A 16,480-nucleotide genomic window follows, 5' to 3' on the forward strand; every position below is an offset into this window, starting at 1 on the left:
CAGTGTTGTAAACTGTCATAAATAGTTTTACTCCAAATCATAAATATGAAATTATGCTGTTGAAGACGTAGCAGACTTTCCAGATGAGGCTCTTTATTCTTTTCTGTAACAGCCTTGTTTAACCACCCCTGAACTTTTTATGCTCATTTTTAAAGCAAGCATAGAAGTCTCACTGAAAAACAAGTGGAGAAAGCCACTGATTCAAACAGAGCAGCTTGAAGAATGATGTTCTTTAATTGTAAATAAGGCTACAGTTTCTTCATTAGTATAATGAGTACTTGTGGTTTTGGACAAGGCACTTGAGACTGATAGCTCTTTCTGGAGAAGATGAGGCTTTCAAAAAATTCTGTAGCCAAATTGGAAACCTGTTGCACCCCTGGAAGTAGGAACTCTGTAGGCAGGGTATAATTTATACCACTTTGTTTTGAATGCAAACATGAGGACATTCATATTGCACAGCTATCAAACAGTTTCTAAGCATTTCTGTACCTGGTGTCCCAGTAAAAGTAAAAATGGTGTTGCCAGGAACAGGTCACAGGCTTTACATGAACTGTGCCAGACTCCAATCCCTGCCTGTTAGATGTGTCAGCAGCTTCCTACAAGAACCTTGTGTGAACTTGAACTGGGGTCTCCAGCTATAAACACAATTTAAACACAGGATAGCAGTGAAGGCCTTGAAAATACGGGCACAGGTTGGAGCAGAGCCCCCAGCAATAAACTGATCATCGCTGATCAGACACAGGTGATTAAACACACCCTGAAAAACTGGGGAAGGGCTGCTTTTGCTGTGAGGTGGTGGTGGGGGCAGCAAGTGCAGCAGCTTACCAAGAGATTAAAAAGGAAAAAAACCCACATAAATGCTGACACCAACCAAGAAAGAAACAAATCACAGGCCAAGACATATTTAGTAGCCCGGGGAAGTAACACCCCCAGCACACTGCAGCAAACAAGTGGATGGCTTTGAACTGTCTAGAAAATGAAACACTTATAAAAAGAGAAAACATTGGATTTGCCAGTTGTGAAGAAAGGCGAAATTATTTCTCAAAACTGAACACCTTCACCTCATGGACCAGGATCATCAAGGACTGCAGCTCTTGGCCCTGCCTATATGACACCCTTTCCATGGCATTGACCACTTACAGGTAAATTAGTTAAGTTTAATGTTGTTAAAATGACTTATGTGACTATGTGGTGATGGTAATTAATAGTAAGTACCAACAAACATTAATTGTGTGTGTTGTTCATATCTAACAAGTCAAGTGGGGTTGATTTTTGGAGTTTGAAGCTGCCTTTGTTTATCTGGCTTCTAAATGTTCCTATGACAGCAGTGTCCTTTTCCCTGATTAGTACAGCTCGAGTCAGTTGCAGCATGGGAAGGGATCTACTAAGGAATTTTATTTCAGTAATGAAGAAATAAAATATCTAATATTTAAATATTATATCTAGTGTTTATATATTTCATGTTATGTGGGAGAAATGTGAAGTGGATGGGCAAGATTTACAAAGTCTAGTGAGACTCTTCTCACCTAATCTGAGAAGTCTGCATCACAGGTAACTGCATCTGATCTAATCTTTACGTCTTCTTCCATATCCAGTGGAGGAAAATAAACTCTTTTGAAATTCTAGTCATTTGTCCTATCTCCAGTGAGATGAGGTGACCCTTGAAAGGCCTATTTCTGTCTCTTTGTCAAGAGAGCCCAGACAATGAGCTCCAAGGTGACAGTCTGCACCATTAACATCTCCATTTTGACAGGGGAATCTCACCCTTTGGCTATTAGGGATGTCTGCTCCTGGAAGCTTGTCTAGCCAGAGGTTCCTCTTCTGTCTCTTCACAGGGGAAAGCTACTAAAATATTGATTTAGACAGAGCAATAAAGCCCAGCAAAATGTTTGTTATTTCTAATCTTCTTCAAGCAGTTCAGTGTTTGGAGTCAAGTAGATATTGATTAGTCATTAATAAGTCTTGAGTGAATCAGTTAAATGAGTTAGACTTTTTTTCCCCCTGGTTAAATTGTTCCCAGTCTCCCTTTTCCCTAAGCCTTGCCATGCCCTGCTCTGCTCCCCAGTTTGAATCCCATCAGAGTATTGTTTGAATGTGGGAGGAATGCAGGTTTCTAGGCTGATGGAAGGATTAATGGGTTATTGTTAATATCAGACAAATCTTGGATTTGTTAATATCAGACAAATCTTGATTCTTGGAGTTTAAAGCTTCCCTTGTTTCTTTGGCCTCCTAATTCTAAAACTAGAATTATGCTGGGGAGCAAGGGATGATGACAACACACTTTATACTGGGTAAAGGGAGAGGATGACTAAAGGAGTGAAATCCAGGCTCTTCTAGAGGTCACTATCTCATAATACAGGACAGATAGGCACAGAAAGAGGCAGAGCTGGAGAGTTGGTTGAAGGGATTCAGGGAACAATGAGAAAGCTGGAAATGAGGCAGTGTGACTCCTGAATCCAAGATTTCCTTTTCTCATAATTGAAAAACAATTACTGACTGAACAGACTGGACCTCAAGAGATGCAGACACAAAAAATTGCAGTGGAGAAAACCTGTAATAGGTCTGATCCCTAGAACAGGTCCTTGTGCCACTCCTTCCCCAGGATCTTTTGGCTGCTGTGAGCCCAAAACCACCCTAAACTCTACTAAGCTGCTCTACCCAAGGCTTTATGGCATAGAAGATGGTTTGGGAAGCAGTGAGGAAACGGACCACTACAACTGGCCAAAAAATGCACAAAAGACAAAAAATACACTAAAAGGAAAAATATTTGCCATCAGGTTCAAGCCTGTTGAAAGAAGATAACACAGATATGTAGGAGTGTACCTGTCATGGTGGCTGCTCTTGGGAGCTTTGCTCAGAGCACGTGTGCTTGCATTTGCACTAAAATAGCTCCCAGACAGAGGAAGAAATAAATTTAAAGTGACAGCTGCTCAAATTCAAGGTCTAGGAAAGACTCTAGGGATGTATTCTTCTACAGACTGCAGACAGATTAAAGGCATGGAACAAACACGAGTGGTTTACACCAGCTGCATGTTGCTGACTCAATGGAAAAAAAAAGTTATGTTCCTTTTGTGTGAATTCCAGCACCATCACCATCTCCCTAACCTGCTGGACAAATCTGGAACATGGTTCAAGGTGCCTCTGTTGGTTTTAAATCTAAATTATGGTAAGCATGACATGAAGGTACAGGTAGTGAAAGACAAAACATACTGCAGAACATATTCTGTCCCCTTTTCTTTTCTTTTCTGTCACCAGGCTGAGTGCCTTTGGATTCTCAGAGCAATTCCAGCTCCTGGAGCAGAGTGTCCCAGTCTGCCTTTCCCAGGACTCCTGAGGTCGATGCACTGTGGTCTGTGCAGATCTTGGTGTGTACTTCTGCTCTTATCATGCAAATACACTGGAACTTGGCTCTGTTATTGTGTGAGAGTAAAAAGAACACATCCCAACCCATCCCACTCTTACTCCTGAGACACTGCTGGTTTTCTCTGAATTAATAGTTTTAAATACTAGGTGAAAGTGGAAAGCTTTTGGATTGGAACAAAGTGGTTGTTCCTTGAGGTAGTAAAGAGACTGGCAGTTGAGTACCTGGCTAGTCCAGCATTTAAAGGATCCTTTCCTACCTAGGCCCAGAGGAAAGTACAAAACTGCTTAAGGGAGTTTCTTGGTTTTTCTTGTTGTTATTTTTGTTACTGGGTTTGGGTTTGTTGGGGTTTTTTTTGTTTGTTTGTTTGTTTGTTGGGGGGGTTTTCTGCTGTTGTTGTTTTATTTTAGTGTTTTTACAGTAGAAGGGGAAAAGCATTTTTATTTACTTTGCTCTTACTGAGGTCTTTGAGAGCCCCTGAAGGGATAGACTTCTCACAATCTTAAAACAATGGAGATGGATAAAATTCTGAGCTCCTCAGTCATTAACTGCTGCAGCAATTTAACTGGCTTCTGCTTGGGCCAGCCCCTTGTTCTAGAATGTTTTATGCATGTTTGGTTCAGACTGCTTCACTTTGTAGTCCTTGGGATTTGGGATTTGTTGGGGTTTTGGTTTTTTTCCTGATAGATCTGTTTTATGATAAGTAGCTGTCTTAAGTCTGCATTAACAATATTTTCTTGCATCTCTATCCTGGTGTAATAATAATTGATGGGTGTTATTTCTTGCTTATTATCTCCCAGCTTTTGTTTTTTGGTTGCTGGATCATGTATTCATTGGAAGTACAGGTCTCTCACCTTGCAGTGTGCATCACTGCTTGCCTGTTAAAATAATGCACAAAAGTGAGAGCTGGGGTTTTGAAAGGAGTTGTTCAAGCAATTATTGATCCTTCAGAAAGAAAACATAATATATTTTGAAATTCTTACAACTCTAGTTCTTACTGGCATGAAACAATTCAAGTCCCAGAAATAGACAAGTGAAGGATTATGAAAATTTTAAAATGCAAAGTCATGATCACAGCTCAGTATAAGCAGATTATTTATCTGTTTATCTAAATTTAATTTACTCAAAGCACTTACCTTGGGCCACTAGACAGTTTTATAAGTTTGTTAAATGTAAAATTCCAGCAATCTTCTGTCCTTAAAAATACTTTATTCCTCTGCAAATCTAAAGCTCCTAAGCTCAGTGTAATAAAACCCACTAACCACATTATATGTTGAGAGAATAACATTGTGTCTTGTCATATCTAGGAAGGAGGTGAATTCAACATGCAGGTCACCAAAAGAAAATATCAGGCTAATGGGTTTCTGCCATTTGAAAAGGTTGTTGTGTGTCAAAACAGCTCAGGAACTAGGAATTCACTCAGTGTCACATGGGGAGAGAGGATTTCCAAGGAAAAGACACAAACAACTAAGCTTTATAGATAAAAAGCAATATGTTGAAAATTTCAAATGTGAAAACATCTCACTTCAAAATATGGGTATGATGTCCTCTGTGGGTATTACTTAACAAAAGAATTTTGGAAATTAGTGATGTCCAGTGTCAAAAATCCTGTAGCAACCTGCTGACAGTCACAGGCTGCTCTAGCAGGATCTGTCCTGTAATAATTTACTCTCGACTTCTGTTCTCATTCATAATGAAATGCTGTCATCAAATAGTGCTCCTAATGAACCTTGTCAGCATCTGTGTAAATAACAAATTATATTAAAGATGGTTGGAATACATCTTGGTATAATTTAGTGAACATTTCAGCAATCCTCTCACAGGAATTCCTGCTAAGTCTGCAATGAAAATGCTGCTCAGTGTGAGGTCAGAGGCACAGCCTGGTCCAGTAGCATAACACACAGAGTGTGTGTAGATGCAGTGTGAAAGGACAGTGAAGATGGGAGAGATGACCAAATGGTTTTCTCCCTCACTCAAAACTTTAAATGAGTGCAGGTCCTACCCCTGACACACCAATCAAAATTGTTCTTAAGGGATGCTACTGACTCTCCAGTTAGCCTCTTCCAGAGCTGAACTATCCTTAGAGTGGCAAGTGTTCCTGGTGTGTAATGTAAATCCTCTTTGCTGCAAATTAAGCAGATTACTTCTTGCCCTCCTTCAGAGGACACAGAGAACAATTGATCACTGTTTTTTTTGTAATAACCTTTGATAAACTGAAAGACTCTTCTCACCTTTCCCCAGCCTCCTTATTTATCATCTAAACAAATCTTCAGGACTGTGGTTTTGGAAAAAACCTTATCTTTCTTGCTGTCTGTTGAATATTCTTTATGTTCTTGCTTCTTTAAATGTGGTACTCAGAGCAGGAACCAAGCTCTCACTAGTAACAAGTAGAGCAGAATAATTACCTCCCTTGTCTTACACACAACACTTCTGATAATATACTCCAGAATGAGATTTTCTGGTTTTTTGAAAGTGTCATCTTATGGCCTGTGAACCACTATAACCCCAGATATTTTCTGCAGTACTGCTCACTCATTTAATTCCTCATTTTGCTCTATTTGCTCTGCCCTTCCTGACTGTACCTTCTTGAATGTGTCATTATGAAATTTTGTTTTATTTCAAACTCTCTCTCCCAAACTGACAAGGTTCTTTTGAATTCTGGACATCTTCCCTACTTTCATGTCCTAGTTTGGCATCAGCCAAGATTTTGTGTGCATGGCAGCAGCATATAAGGTGCTAGTAAAATGATTTTGTAGAGTTGGATGCATGACAGATCCTTATAGGAGTATGCATGAAATGTCATTCCAGATGGACAGAAACCATAGTTTAAATGTTGGGTTTGGTTTTTTGGGGTTTTCTTCGGAGCCAATTGTTTATCAGCATTGTGGTGATTTAATCCACACCATTTCTAGGATATAACCAGGTTGCTTCTTGAAATCTATCTGCAAATTCAAGTACATAAAATTTAAGTTTCAGTTTGAAGAGAGGACAAGGAAAAAGTCAGATTTGGAGGAAAAGGTCATTAAAATGACTGTTAACCTAAGTGGTCAACAAAAGAGAAGAAAAGAAAGTGCACTGGAGAAAAGGAAGATGAGGCCAGGGACAAGGATTCACAAAAGTTTTCTGGAAGAAGAGGAGCAGAGGAATATTAGCAGGCAGTTAACAGACACTGCAGGCTGAGAAGTGTGAAAAGAAACACAGCTTTCTTTAGTAAGTGGTGGACCAGATTTGAAGAACAACATTAATTTGGAAAGCAGACAGATCATGTCACCAAAAGACAAATTCTTGCAGAATTGCTAAACATCACGAGCTAAAGCAAAAGTGTGTTTGGGGTGTAGACCCCAACTCTTGCTTATGGAAACAAATCCCTTTTGGATAGAAGGGGGACAGAGAAAACAGGGCAGTAACCTCAATAAGGAGGGGGTTCTAAGAGGAGATTGAAGATGTGGATGAAAGAGCAGTAAGAGAGAACAGATACTTGTTTATCTTCTCCAAAAATAGATGTTGCTCACTATAGCAAGCATGGGAATTGAGATGCATTATACACAGTGCAAGCTTAACTCACACAGGCTTTTTCAAAGCTGTCTTGCTAAACCCTAGAGATTTTAAGGAGTTTAACTCTTGAAGAAGCTGTATTTGGTTTACCAATTTGTCAAGAGCCCTGTCAGCATCGTTGCCAGCAGAAATATTTAAAGTTTTATGTCTGTGTAAAGAACCAAAAACTTACTGGGTGACCACTTGTCATGGTGCAAGCCCCTCCTTTGTGTGCCATCTTTCTGTGTCAGAGCAGTCTGGGATTTCCCTGTACATTTCCTGTCACGTAAATTCTGTATAATCCAGGGTGACAGCGCAGTGGGGTAAGCCAAGCCCACGGTGCCCATGTAAATGGATGCTCCTGTGCACAGCAAGCACCTTTTGCTGTGCAGTTCCCAGTGTTTCTCATGTGTGAATCATTCAGTTCTGCTCATGCTTCCTTCACTCTGCATCGTTTTGTTGCTCAAGGGCATCTTGTTCTTATTTAAAGAAGTATACATCCTCCTTCCTTTTGATGCTTCACTCTAGTTCAGTTATGTTTAAGAGCTGAAAGTGTTGAATCTTAATTTCAACTCACTGAAGCCTACCTTTAGGTTGTCCTTGTCTGCCTTCTGGGGCACCAGTCAGCACAAACTCAGTCTCTGTGCATAAGTAAGCAGCTGTAAGAAAGGTAGGTGCTCTTCAGACACATACACAAGGGCACACAAGGTTCTTTAAGTAGAGAGAAATAAGGAAGTGGTTATAGAAATGTTACAAGGGGCCAACTGAGACATCGAGACATTTTGGATAACTGGAAAGTTTTCCCTGATATTATTCTGGGCGCTGGCTGTGGTAGAGACCACTATGGGAAGTATCAAGTAAATGAGATTTGAGGAAAAAGAGGGGCTAATCAAGGAGAGATGGTGTGGCCAGAGTCCAAAATGCAGTTTTTTGCAGCCTTTTGACTCCACGGCGTGTCCCAATGCAGATGCTGTGAAGAACAGTAATGGGGAGGACGCAGAAACTGCAAGGTTTTAAGGAGTTGCTTACTTCTGTGTAGAGAATGAGAGGTACAGCTTTGGCATGGGGCAATGCTGACTCTTGGCATCCCTAACAACAAGCCTGAGGTAAGTCCCTAGGGGAGGCTTGGCCTGGCTTGACAAAAGTATTCCAGAGTCCATGCTCCAGGAAGTTATGAGAACAACAAATGCCACAGTGAGATCCTGTGGGGAGCAGATTTCTATATTTTTCACAGTGCTCACAGATGCTGATGCACCAGCAGAACTGAGAGGTACTAAAATATCCACATCCAAGATGAAGTTTTCCTTAGGGATTAGGCCTGCAGAAAAATAAGAATGATGATTTTAAAATCTAGTTGCCTTATACTCACAGGCTATATGCAACATATCCCCTTCCCAATTCCCAGGTCCTTTCAGAACTGAGGACTCATGTTTTGCGAGCCATCAGAACTGTGACTGACTGGTTTCCCCCAAGATGGCCTGGCTAATATGGTCTATGGTAGCCACAGAGTAAAACATGTCCAGTTTGGTATCTTCAGCACCAGGTGTGGGATTTGCTTCTTGACCTTCACGCAGTACTTCAAAATCCCCTCTTCAGGTCTGTTGGGCAATAGCTGTAGTGCCATATGCATCAATACTGGAGAGGTAATCACCAGCTGCAGGCATTTGTGGTATAGAAGTGCTCCACAACATGGTGGCATGGAAGCATTCCTCCTCTGGCTCTCTCCTTCTGTTCGCAAATCGCTCCAGAAAGAGAATTTATGCATGTCCTTCCCTGAGGAGGAGTACTGACACAGGGCTGCAGGAGCTGCACTTGCACTTCCTGCAGGTCATACCTCGAGCCCTGGGGGCAGTTTTGGGTGCCACAGTAGAGGAAAGATCTAAAGTTATCAGAGACCTATAAAACTATTAGGTGGGGTACAAAGATGGTGAAGGGCCTAAAGGGGAAGCCATAGGAGCTGCAGCTCAGGGCACTTGGCTTCTTCAGCTGGAGAAGACTGAGGTCAGACCTCACATGGGTCTGCAACTTTCTCATGAGAGGCAGCTTCAATCTCTGTGACTTGGGACAGAACCCAAGGCAATGGCTAGAGCTGTATCAGGGGAGGTCTAGTTTGGATATCAGGAAAAGGTTTTTGCCCCACAGAGTGGTCAGGCACTGGCCAGGCTCCCCAGGGGATGGCCACGGCCCCAAGGCTGCCAGAGCTCCAGGAGCATTTGAGCAATGCTCTCAGGTGGGATTGTTGGGGTGTCACAGGGCCAGAAGTTGGACTGGATGATCCTTGTGGGTCCCTTCCAACTCAGGGGATTCCATGATGCAGGGATGTGGTGCAGCTTTCACACGTGTCCTGCAAAGGGAGCAACTATATGCCACATGAGAGTGTGGGTTATAAAATGTATTACGATGTATATGAAGGATTCAACTTTCCAGACATCACTTAACTTCGATAGCTATTACATTTTATTGGTAAGAAGCTTATTATCTTCTATTTTTTTGCCTATGAAATAACCACAATATCAGCCTGACAGTGATAAATGTGTTGCTTTCTTGCTGCCAAACTGAGAGTTCTGAGAGTCTGCAAGCTGAACTCAGAATGTTATTACAGAGAATCAATATGTGTGGCCCCAGCTCTGATCTTCCAAACAGATAACTGTCAAAGCCTGCATTTAATTTCCTTCCAAATATTAGGCTATTTTAGAGTGATCTTTGTAACAGATTACATTGCTGTAAACATTACTGGGTAAAATAGATGAGTCATTCTTTAACTTTACCATTCTTTGTTATTTTTGTGATATTATCTTGAGTGACTGCCTTCAACTCTAAACTTTTATCCAGAAACATTGTGGACTTCCACAAATAACTTCAGCATTAGCTAAGTACAATTTCAGGGCCAAAACCACCAAACTTTTCATTCTTAGACAAGTAGGGAGCTTAGAAGCATTCTCTAAATTTTTTCAACAAGCAATGACTTGGAGTTCCTCTAAAATTACTTTGTGGGTAGTACAACAGCCTCAGCTAATATAATGCACCAGGGGGTTGTATAAGAAAATTAGCAGCCTTTTAGGTTATAATTAGGACCCTGCATTCAGCTGAACGTAGGGTGTGCTCCCTGTTAAGCCCTGACATAGTAACCATTTGAAAAAATAAAGGGCAGCTGCTGACTGATTTCCTCTCTGGGCCATACAGCAGCACTATGAGGGTAAAGAAAGACTTTTTGCTGACTGAAGGAGGGCTACCTTTAGATCAGATATTAGGAGGAAATTCTTTACTATGAGGAGGGTGAGGCACTGCATAGGTTTCCCAGAGATGCTCTGGACTCCTCATCCCTGGAAGTGGTCAAGACCAGACTGAATGGGCCCCTGAGTAACCTGGTATAGTGGAAGGCGTCCCACAGTCCCTTCCAAACCATTCTGGGATATTTGCTGAAAGCAACAGAACAGGAAAGCAAGCCAGGAAGTTTCTGGAGTGCACTAATGGTAACTCCCTGGTACAGGTGATTGAGGAAATTCTTCGCTGGACCTGGTGCTTATAAACAAGAAAAACTGGTCTGGAGTGTGAAGATTGGGTCAGCCTTGGATTTAGGGATCATGCAATGGAGGTAAGGATTCTGGGAGGAGGAAACTGGGCAGAAAGCAGCCTCTGAACCCCAGAGTAGGTTCCCAGGTTTTAGCAGAGTGGGCTTTGTCCTGTTCAGGAACTGCTGGAATAAGAGCCATGTAGAAGGTGGTTCTGGAGAGGAGTTCAGGAGACTTCAAAGTTTTACCTTCTCCAAGCTCCAGAACATACAGAAAATCAGATGAGTGGCAAAAGCCTGCACAGATGATCAAGAAGCTCCTGGCTCAACTCTAATATAAAAAATAAGTATACAGAAGGTGAAAGAAGGAACAAGTGGCCCAACAGGATTATAAAGAAGCTGTTCAACATGCAGGCAAGTATAACATAAGAAAGCCAAAGCTCAGCTGGAGTTGAATGTACTGAAGGGTGGGAAAGGCAACATATGCTGACAGCAAGAGGAAGACAAGTAAACTGAGAGCCCACTGCTGAATGATGTGAGGGAGATGGTGACAAAGAGCAAGGTGGTAAGAAGGAGGATTTCGAGAACCCGAGCTCATTAGAGTCACCTCAGTCCCTGTGAGGATGAGGAGCAAATAACCCTGTAAACCATTTTGAACCATATGAAGGGGAAAAAAAAGTGATTGTGAGTAGTAAGCATGGTTTTGTGAAGGGGAAATCATGTTTGATCAACCTGATGTCTTTCTACAACTGCTTGACTAGGTCCCTGGATGAGGGAAGAAAGGTGGATTTTGTTTACCCTGGCTTGAGTAAGAGTTTCAGTGCTTAATCCTGTAATACTCCTACAGACAAATGGATGGATTATGGCCTAGATAAGTGGATACTGATGGGAACTGAGAACCAGGTAAACTGCCAGACTTAAAGGACTGTGACTAGAGGTAGGAAGTTCTACTGGAGACCAGTTAGCATTAAAAGGAGATGCTCAGAGTGCTGGTAGAGAAGAATCAGGGGGGAATTAAAAATCAATCAAATCGCTGGGAGGGTAGTCAAGAGGAAGAAAAGCAAACAGACAGCCTGTCCAACAGGACAATAGACAGGAATGGAAATATAGTAAATTCAGGTCTAAACATAAGGAAAAATCTTTCATGGTCTAATGAAAGACCACTGGTCACCCAGAGACATTGCAGGGTCTCCATTCCTGGATGTGTTCAAAATCAGTTGGCTGAGAACCTGAGCAACTTGCTCTAACTTACCCAGGATTTGGGGGGTGGAGGGAGTGGGTGTGATGTGGCACCAATCTCCAGAGGGTCCATTCTAACCTCAGTCATTCTTTGGCTCTGTGGATTATAGGAAAGCTGGTTCTGGATAAAGGTGCTCAACAGTGAGCTCCGAGGACAAAAAGACAAGCCTGGAATCAAAGAAAGAATTGGCCACATTTAGATAATATACAATTTATGCATTTTTAGGTAGAAGATGGGAGTTCACGTTTTGCTGGAAGTGGTGTATCATGCCTCTATGGTTAGTTGACCAAAAGATATTAGGAGTAGGCTGATACATGTAATTTGATGAAGCTGAATGAATTAAAATGTGGTCTACACTATATCTTTTTAGTTCATGTATTAGATTTCAAAGTCAGCTCTTTCCTTTTGCAAGCTTTTCATGCTGTATGTACCCTAATCATTAACTTTCTAATTTAACAGTGTGCAGTACAGTGTCAAATTGGTTTTATGTCCACAGCTTCCCTCTGTGATATGTTACCACTGTGAAAAATTCTGTCAGATTTGATAGGAATAACCTCCCATGTGTGAATCCCACTGAGTCAAGCTCTCCTTAATTAAATCATAACAGTCCAGCTGGCCTGCTCCATGTCGGCTTAATGGTGTCCTCTGTTACCCTTTCTGCATTTTTTTCAGTCTTGTATTTTCCTTAGTACAAAAGACAGGTAGTACACATGAATCTTTCTAAACACGTCCTTGCTTCCAGAAGTGTGCTGAATGCATATGCTAATATTGGCCCATTTTTTGGTACTTGCCTCAGGATGCTGCAAAGGAGGTTTTCTCATTTTGCACAGTTGCCTAATCTTCAAATGCTCTAATTTTTTCTTTTATTATCTTGTTTTTTCCTTTCTTTTTAAGTACCAGATCTGGCAAGATTCCAGTTTCCTTCAGCAAGTATTGTTTTCAAAATAATAGCAGCTGTTCCTGGGAAAAGTGACTTTCTTTAATGATTCAGTTTTTTTTAGTAATTCCCATGGGTGTTGTTGTTTCTCACGTGGCTGAAATGCTGTTGCCAATTATGCTGATACCATGATTACTTCTCAGCAGTCACAGGCCATGTTCTCTTTGTCAAAATCTTATCCCACCCGGTCAAAAAAAACTTGTTCAAAACTATTATAGACTTCCTGGTGATAAAAACAAGGTGGTCAGGTAAAATTCCTTTGCATTATGATGATCATTTCACAAGAGACACATATAATACAAGGTACAACTACAAGGCAGAAATAAAATTTCGTGATTTTTCCTTCTATTTGTACAGCTGGATAAATTTAAACCAGAATTTTAATATTAGGTATGCTTATTTGTTTCAGTAATTACAGCAATTCCTCTTAAATTTTAGGTGCTTCCCTGTAAATTTTAAGTTTTTCTAATATAACATGTAGCTGGAGAAAAGGTATTAGAGGGCAAATGATCAAGTAGGTCAAGAAGACTGATTGTTCTCTTTTACGGTCTCTATTTCGCTCCAGAATATTCACCAAAAAAACTGCTATAATCAATTTGAGAGTGTGCTTTTATATGGAGATTATGTTTGGACTTGCAGGGATCTCTATGTAAATAAACCCCAACAGTTCCTTAGCATTCTGTTTCCATCTTCCTCTAAGCCACCCTGTGCACATGCTTAGCTCTGTACCCCTGTGCCTCTGCTGCTTCTTGCTTCAGTGGTGGCACACTTTTGATTTTTGTGGACTTATATCTCATCTTTCTCATCTCTTTCTCCCTAAGCTATACATTTTAAACTCTCTTGCCTCACATTTAATTTCCTTCAAGGCTTTCATCGGTTGATAATGTTTCTTTGGTCTGGCTTGGTTTATGAACATGTTGTATTTGAGCTCTCCTGTGTGCTGTGGCCACCCGGATATTGTAGAAACAGAGAGAATAAAAATCAGCTGGAATTACACACGGACCTAGGAACTGGAGTTAATTAAAAGTCTAACAGAAGCTTCATAGCTGCTATTTAGCAAATAGGAAGCTTTCTGGAAAATCATTGTACCAAACAGAGTACAGAGATGCAGGAGTGTATTTGAACTTTTGTATTTTTAATTTAGAGTAGATGGCTTAAAGAAATACACGAACAAAGCAGCAAGCAGTGATGTAAAGAAATTGCCAAAGTACCCAAGTGACTTGCAGAGTACATGGCCTTTTACCTTAGATTACACCAGCTAAAACCATGGTGACAGCCGAGATGAGATGCTGCTTTTCAGGATATTTCAGAGATAAGCAGATAATATAATTATATTATTATATTATGCAATGTTAATATATTATTTCGAAGATAATAAAAAATGCTTCCCAAAATAAATGTTTACAGAGCTGGCACAACAAATAACTGTGTTACCTTAACTAGAAATAACAATTATATGAATTTTGTATTACACTGATAAATGGCTTAGTAATTTGCATTTCCTTTGGACTGGAAAAACCAGTAACTATTTGCAGAAGTAGTTATGTTATGGCAGAAGAATTTACCCAAAAATCCTATTCTGGAGTTAATGCCTTGCAGACCTAGGTAAGTACAAATACAGAATATGGCCATTTGGACAAAGAGCTGAAATGCCAAGTAGTACCTAACAACATTTGAAGTGTGTCTATCTTTAGTGATATATTTCCCCCATTCTGACTTATCACATCTCAGAGTGCCTTTTAGCTCAATAAATGTGACTTTAAAAGCTTTATGCAAGGAAGTATTTCCCAAGGGATGCTGGTTTTGCCTCACATTCTCCTTGTGAACCACTCTGGGGATTTCTCAAGCAGGGTTTCTGCCTGAGACATTCTCTTTTCCAACTTCATATCCAAAGGCCTGCTGCCTTCATTTTCTGCTCTTTCACACCTTCTGGAGCATTTCATCTTCAAATATAATTAATTTATGTTATTAGAGTCTATCAGAAGCTGTCGCTGTGTTGTCCTCTTGCCTTTTCAGAAACAGAGGAACTTTTGGGTTTGGAAGATGGATTCTTACAGGCTGTAAAGGCAGGACTTAAAAATACCTTTTTTGTTTACTGTCTGAACACAAATCAAGTATGTTGCTAATATAAGCAAGAAGTATGTTTTCTCTCACCAGGAAACACCATTTCTGGTTAAAGTCAGACTGTTTGCACTGCCTGGTGGACAGGTGCCAGAGGAAGATAATATATAACATATCCCATCGATTTTTATCTTCTTAAAGATCATCATTTCAGAATATACAATGGCAGAGAGGCAAGGAGCTGGGTACAGATGTTGCTGAGGCCAACATCTGGCCCTGCAGATGCATCTTCATTAACACTTCAGTTCATATTTGTGATACTGAAAAGGCAGAGCTGGCTCTACAGATCTCAAAGGAGAAAATAAATAGCAGAACCAATAGCTAGAGAATCAGCTATGTTTGTATCTGTTTTTCAGAAGACAATTGGAATTGCTAAGTGGTATTTCCAAACTGACAGAATAAAAAGTAAACCACACCAGTCATTCTACTTCATACACGTGTGTGCAGTCCCTGAGGGGTAGAACAGAGATCAGCTCTTTCATTTGAAAGAATCCTGTGGGAAATGGACTCACAGGAAGCAGCATCTGATGCTCACATATGTCTTGAGCAGAAGGAAAGGGACTTCTGTGTGGTTCCAAAGGTAGGAAATCTGAACTTTTTTTTTAACTTTGTTCCAGTAACTTGTGAGAAAATCTCCAGTTCTCTATCTCTACTAGGGGCACAAAGCAGAGTAAAAGCTGAATTTGATTTGTTCTGTTGCTTAAAAATGTATTTTCTGGGGACTCAGAGCATTAATGAATAGATTTGATGATTTTTGAAAGCTAACAGTTATGTGCAATTTGGGAGTCAAAGGTGGAGAGGCTAAATACAGAAACTATATTTGACCTGGAGCTGGAGTCAGATCCAATGTTTGTATTTCACAGATACAGGATGTATTTTGTGATCATCTAATCTGCTCTGTGCATATTCACATGCACTTCTCCCTGCAACAAGACCACAGACTCATGAAACAATGTGAACCACCTTCAGAAAGACCCCACCTGTTGATTTAAAGGTATCAGATGAGAGGTAACACAGCATATGCCTTGGCCATGTCTTTTTGGTGTTATAAACTGTGTTTTATTTCTGTTTTCATTTCTTTAAACTGCTGGATAATAACAGGGGTGTGTCAGATGTTCTTGCTGGGTTAAAGAGCTATCTAATAGATTTCTGTTCATCAGACTCTGACCAAACCACCTGCAAGCTCCCAATGGTAAGTTGGAGACTGTAGTTCCTTAGTCTCTGCCCTGTTCTCCAGACCAGTTATGGCTCTCACTGTTCCTCTGTGAACCAGTGACAGTTTTGAAAGGCACATGTGGAGGCTGGGTCACAATAGCTACAAAGAAATGCTGGTTTTCTCTTCAGTGCTCTTCTGGTATCATGTATTCTGTCATCCTTCATAGTGGTGTTCAAGAGGTTGCCTACAGAAATTTCCAGTCTGTCCAGAGCCACTGGTCTCTGGAGCTCTGTCCAGAGCCAGGTCTCTGCATATGATTCTTTGTTCCTCTAGGAATGGGAATAAAGCTGGGCTTTATTGTATTAAAAATGCCTTGGTGTGCCATGCCAAGCATTTCACAGCTCTGTGATCTGGTCATGGGCTTTCTTGTTTGTCACATCTCAATGTTTACATAATCTGAACACTTTCCAGGAACAAATGTATGTTTACACTACCATTATGTCTCTGTACCATTGTAAAATAAGATTATATGTATATAATTGAACAGTATTTATAGGACACTACAAGTCTCATTGCAATTATTTGATGCATCCACATTAATCACAGTGAGACTATCAACT

General features: G+C 40.6%; 1 long non-coding RNA gene across 2 annotated transcripts; it reads left to right on the plus strand.

The window, feature by feature from the left end:
- The first annotated feature begins 798 nt into the window (after window positions 1–798).
- LOC138118268 (uncharacterized) lies at window positions 799–13,577 on the plus strand. Of its 2 annotated transcripts, none has more exons than XR_011155069.1 (3): window positions 799–1,142; window positions 10,386–10,490; window positions 10,587–13,577. It is a non-coding gene; the product is annotated as an uncharacterized lncRNA (long non-coding RNA). The 2 variants fall into 2 exon arrangements; XR_011155070.1 differs by lacking the exon at window positions 799–1,142 and adding an exon at window positions 10,029–10,091.
- Window positions 13,578–16,480: the final 2,903 nt, after the last annotated feature.

The sequence above is a fragment of the Aphelocoma coerulescens genome, chromosome 13, assembly GCF_041296385.1.
Source record: "Aphelocoma coerulescens isolate FSJ_1873_10779 chromosome 13, UR_Acoe_1.0, whole genome shotgun sequence".
NCBI classification, from domain to species: Eukaryota; Metazoa; Chordata; class Aves; order Passeriformes; family Corvidae; genus Aphelocoma; species Aphelocoma coerulescens.